Source organism: Centruroides vittatus, unplaced genomic scaffold (assembly GCF_030686945.1).
Source record: "Centruroides vittatus isolate TY-2023 unplaced genomic scaffold, ASM3068694v2 contig_1916, whole genome shotgun sequence".
NCBI classification, from domain to species: Eukaryota; Metazoa; Arthropoda; class Arachnida; order Scorpiones; family Buthidae; genus Centruroides; species Centruroides vittatus.
The window spans coordinates 538,257-544,066 of NW_027121179.1; positions in this window are offsets into that span (position 1 = coordinate 538,257).

Sequence of the window (5,810 nt, forward strand, 5' to 3'; positions counted from 1 at the left end):
AGATCCGAGTCAGCCCGTAGGGGCGAAGAAGGAAGATCGATAGTCCGTCCAACAGAGCGAAGAAGGAAGATCCGAGTCAGCCCGTAGGGGCAAAGAAGGAAGATCGATAGCCCGACAGGACAAAGAGGAAAGAAGGAAGATCCGAGTCAGCCCGTAGGGGCGAAGAAGGAAGATCGATAGTCCGTCCAACAGAGCGAAGAAGGAAGATCCGAGTCAGCCCGTAGGGGCGAAGAAGGAAGATCGATAGCCCGACAGGACAAAGAGGAAAGAAAGAAGATCCGAGTCAGCCCGTAGGGGCGAAGAAGGAAGATCGATAGTCCGTCCACAGGGCGAAGAAGGAAGATCCGAGTCAGCCCGTAGGGGCGAAGAAGGAAGATCGATAGCCCGACAGGGCAAAGAGAAAGAAGGAAGATCCGAGTCAGCCCGTAGGGGCGAAGAAGGAAGATCGATAGTCCGTCCGACAGAGCGAAGAAGGAAGATCCGAGTCAGCCCGTAGGGGCGAAGAAGGAAGATCGATAGCCCGACAGGACAAGAGGAAAGAAGGAAGATCCGAGTCAGCCCGTAGGGGCGAAGAAGGAAGATCGATAGTCCGTCCAACAGAGCGAAGAAGGAAGATCCGAGTCAGCCCGTAGGGGCAAAGAAGGAAGATCGATAGCCCGACAGGACAAAGAGGAAAGAAGGAAGATCCGAGTCAGCCCGTAGGGGCGAAGAAGGAAGATCGATAGTCCGTCCAACAGAGCGAAGAAGGAAGATCCGAGTCAGCCCGTAGGGGCGAAGAAGGAAGATCGATAGCCCGACAGGCGAGAAGAAGGAAGATCCGAGTCAGCCCGTAGGGGCGAAGAAGGAAGATCGATAGCCCGACAGGGCAAGAGAAAGAAGGAAGATCCGAGTCAGCCCGTAGGGGCGAAGAAGGAAGATCGATAGCCCGACAGGGCGAAGAAGGAAGATCCGAGTCAGCCCGTAGGGGCGAAGAAGGAAGATCGATAGCCCGACAGGGGCGAAGAAGGAAGATCCGAGTCAGCCCGTAGGGGCGAAGAAGGAAGATCGATAGTCCGCCGACAGGGCGAAGAAGGAAGATCCGAGTCAGCCCGTAGGGGCGAAGAAGGAAGATCGATAGTCGCCGACAGGGCGAAGAAGGAAGATCCGAGTCAGCCCGTAGGGGCGAAGAAGGAAGATCGATAGCCCGACAGGGCAGAAGAAGGAAGATCCGAGTCAGCCCGTAGGGGCGAAGAAGGAAGATCGATAGTCCGCCGACAGGGCGAAGAAGGAAGATCCGAGTCAGCCCGTAGGGGCGAAGAAGGAAGATCGATAGCCCGACAGGGCGAAGAAGGAAGATCCGAGTCAGCCCGTAGGGGCGAAGAAGGAAGATCGATAGTCCGCCCGACGAGGGCGAAGAAGGAAGATCCGAGTCAGCCCGTAGGGGCGAAGAAGGAAGATCGATAGTCCGCCCGACAGGGCGAAGAAGGAAGATCCGAGTCAGCCCGTAGGGGCGAAGAAGGAAGATCGATAGTCCGCCCGACAGGGCGAAGAAGGAAGATCCGAGTCAGCCCGTAGGGGCGAAGAAGGAAGATCGATAGCCCGACAGGGCGAAGAAGGAAGATCCGAGTCAGCCCGTAGGGGCGAAGAAGGAAGATCGATAGTCCGCCCGACAGGGCGAAGAAGGAAGATCCGAGTCAGCCCGTAGGGGCGAAGAAGGAAGATCGATAGCCCGACAGGACGAAGAGGAAAGAAGGAAGATCCGAGTCAGCCCGTAGGGGCGAAGAAGGAAGATCGATAGTCCGTCCAACAGAGCGAAGAAGGAAGATCCGAGTCAGCCCGTAGGGGCGAAGAAGGAAGATCGATAGCCCGACAGGGCGAAGAAGGAAGATCCGAGTCAGCCCGTAGGGGCGAAGAAGGAAGATCGATAGCCCGACAGGACGAAGAGGAAAGAAGGAAGATCCGAGTCAGCCCGTAGGGGCGAAGAAGGAAGATCGATAGCCCGACAGGACGAAGAGGAAAGAAGGAAGATCCGAGTCAGCCCGTAGGGGCGAAGAAGGGAGATCGATAGTCCGTCCAACAGAGCGAAGAAGGAAGATCCGAGTCAGCCCGTAGGGGCGAAGAAGGAAGATCGATAGCCCGACAGGGGAGAAAGAAGGAAGATCCGAGTCAGCCCGTAGGGGCGAAGAAGGAAGATCGATAGCCCGACAGGACGAAGAGGAAAGAAGGAAGATCCGAGTCAGCCCGTAGGGGCGAAGAAGGAAGATCGATAGCCCGACAGGACGAAGAGGAAAGAAGGAAGATCCGAGTCAGCCCGTAGGGGCGAAGAAGGAAGATCGATAGCCCGACAGGACGAAGAGGAAAGAAGGAAGATCCGAGTCAGCCCGTAGGGGCGAAGAAGGAAGATCGATAGTCCGCCAACGAGAGCGAAGAAGGAAGATCCGAGTCAGCCCGTAGGGGCGAAGAAGGAAGATCGATAGCCCGACAGGACGAAGAGGAAAGAAGGAAGATCCGAGTCAGCCCGTAGGGGCGAAGAAGGAAGATCGATAGTCCGTCCAACAGAGCGAAGAAGGAAGATCCGAGTCAGCCCGTAGGGGCGAAGAAGGAAGATCGATAGCCTGACAGGGCGAAGAAGGAAGATTCGAGTCAGCCCATAGGGGCGTAGAAGGAAGATCAATAGTCTGTCTGACAGTGCGAAGAAGGAAATCCAACTGCCATTCTTGGTTTGTGGCCCGGTGAATTGGCCAAGCACGCCGTTTCGGAGGGTACTAAAGCTGTAACTCAGTACAGCAGTTCAAAGTAAACTTCAGAATATTAAACGGCCAAAACTTTTTGGTAAAGGGTAACTTATCATATCAATTTTTATAAAATGTACGACATGTTCTTTCAATTAAAACAAAGTATACGAAGTTTGCAAAAAAATGTTTGCACTATACAGACTTTTTCTCACCTTACTATTTTAAGTAAAACTCCTAAATTTTTAAAATTTAATTAAGTAAGATTCCTGAATTTTTATTGTGCGAGATCGGGAAGTTAATAACTCAAAATTCTAAATTATTTCCACCTCTGTATATAAAAGCTTAGATGACAAAATTCCTTAACTAAAAAAATATGAGACCCCCTTGACCATCAACAATCTTCCACTAACCGTCAACAAGCCATTGTTTTCTCGCAGCATGTAGCTCAACTTGAACGATAATTTATAGTTAGCATCCAAATTCGTCATTTTGTTTTGAATCCCGGGAACACCTATAACTCTAATCGCATCCCGCTATCGATCACGTGACCGATTTTCCATCGAAAAGCTATAAAAGACGCTTCCTTCCCCCTTCGGGTAGTCTCTGATCGTCTCCTTAACTAAGTGTGAGGTTTGCCGAACGACTGCGTTAGTCAGAATGTCGCGCGGTCACGATCCACGTGTGGGAGTGAAAGAAACTCTCAAGAGACAGGTTTTCATTCGTAACCCGTTTATATAACAAAAGGTGCTTACAACTACAATATACTTTTATCAGCGGCGGCGTTCGAGTCTTCTGGGCCTTCTCTCGGAATCGAAAGTCCACAAGAAAAGTCCTCCGATGTTTCGCAGGAGTATGATGGTCCCGGGGCGCACTGTTCAGTTTCTCGAGGGAAAGTTCCGGACGTAGGGACGATTCCGATTACAGGTGACAAATCCAAGGGAGTGGGTGACCTTCCAAAAGAGATGTAATCCAACTGCCGAAGATCACGGGAAAAATACCCCGTCGTAAAATCGCGAGACAAAGCTCTAAGAGCCAAGAACCGAGAGAACTAATAACCGAGAACGTCACATCCCTTTTTCTCAGGGTTTTTATAACTTTCTTTTGAGTCCCAGATCGAACATTCCGATAGGTCGATGTCGATTTGCCTCCGCTCTCTAATTGGTCCCCCCCTCGTTACGCATTGTAACGAGATCGGAACCCCGGTCGTCGGATGAGTCAACATCGACTGACAATTCGATTCCTACCGAAGATGTTCGATCTAAGTACTCAAATTCATCTATTGTTTCAACCTGAGAAGAATAACTTTCTCAGAAATTTCTACAGACGTGTCCTTTTATGGACATGTAATATTCACTTTTCGTTTAACTATTTTTTTTCTTGTCTGACGGTTTCTTTTTACAACGTTAATTTATAATAACAACAATTATTATTTGCTTCTATACAAAAATTAGAAAAAAAAGATTTTCTTATTTGCACAAATAGTAGGCCCACTTCCGAAGCTTCACATAAGTGCACGGCTCCGATGTCCGAAATCCTGTGTTTCTAAGTGCCATCTTCGGATAATTGACGCTCCGCCATAAGGAAGATATATTGTGACCTATTGCCCCTTTCGAGTGACCATTCCAACCTAGGAAATTCACTGGGATCCGTCTCTTACGGAATTTTGCCAAGAGGTATGAACAGATATTTGTAAACTCTCTCTCTCGATACCCCTTCTCGCGTATATAAGGGTAGAAGTGTAGTTTTATTCGTTTCGATTTTAATAAATCTTGTTTTGTTATACAATGGTGTTTTTACTCGACTGTCGACCACACCGACCTCCTACACTCGCGTAAAACGCGTAACGCGCCATCAACATAACAGCCACCCTTGACAAGTGAGCGGGTCCACGACCTGTTAGCGGAAAGGGATACGACCTCCTCTTGCCTCTCCCCCGGGATCTCACAATTGTATTATTCGTTAATAAATAAAATACCAGCAAGGTAATTTAGATGTAAATAAAACAAATTAACGTGCTCGAAATGCATTTCTCACACGCAAAGAACCGCGTAGACCTTGACCGATGACTCGAAACAATGAACTTTTTTTTACTTTAACGTTGCGGTCATTCGAGTCAGCTCGTAGGGGCGAAGAAAGAAGATCTGAGTCGCTCGAGAGGGTGTATAATTTTTTCATACAATACAACCTTAAAGTTATTGGCATTAGAGAACAATGTCGAATGCATTAGGGAATAATAAAATTTCTCGTCCCTACTGACTGAGTCACTGATTGATTCGTCATCGCCCAGAGCAAGCCGCTGAACCTAGAAGTGAAATTTGGTACACACTCAGGGTGTCATGAAAACGCACAGCACACAATGAAAGAATTTATCGAAATTCTCCCGCGGGGGAGAGGGTGAGCATTAAGTGTTAACCGGAACAATGGCTTCTACTCTACTATTTTAGATGCGATTTTTTGTTTCTGGTTTTGTTACACTTACCTGCCGAAATTAATGCCTAACGATTCGAAAACCCGCCGTAAGTACACATACAGCCAGCTAGCGTAATGACGTAACTTTTTTAATTTCTCAAAGTTTTTGCTAATTAACTAATTATAATTTAATGTCAGTTCTTCAAATATATTAGTAAACTTCAATACAGTAGAGACTCGTAAATCGGAACCCCGGTAATCGGAATCGCCGGTAATTCGGGTATTTAGTTTAAAACCTTAAACACTGAAAGGAAATGTAAATTGTTTAGAACGTTAACACCGTTAATTAGCATTAATTTTCTTTATTGATGCAGTATTACATCAATTTATAATTTTAAATGCCATGACATAGTATTATGATAGTAATTTCGCATTATTTTATATAAATAATTAATATTTAGTCATTGTCGGGAGTTTGTAGAGTTCGATGATGAACTTGTTACATCTGGAATGTGAATCGAAGAGAGTCAACGTGGCTGGTCCTGGTATAGTGCCAAAATTTAGCGAGGCCATTGAGTCTTCAAGATGTGATGATCTTCACCCCGAGTTTCAGCATAAACATGCTGTACAATTTATGATGTTAGTAATACCGAGCGGCTGTTGTATTCAACAGAAATAATTCTATAA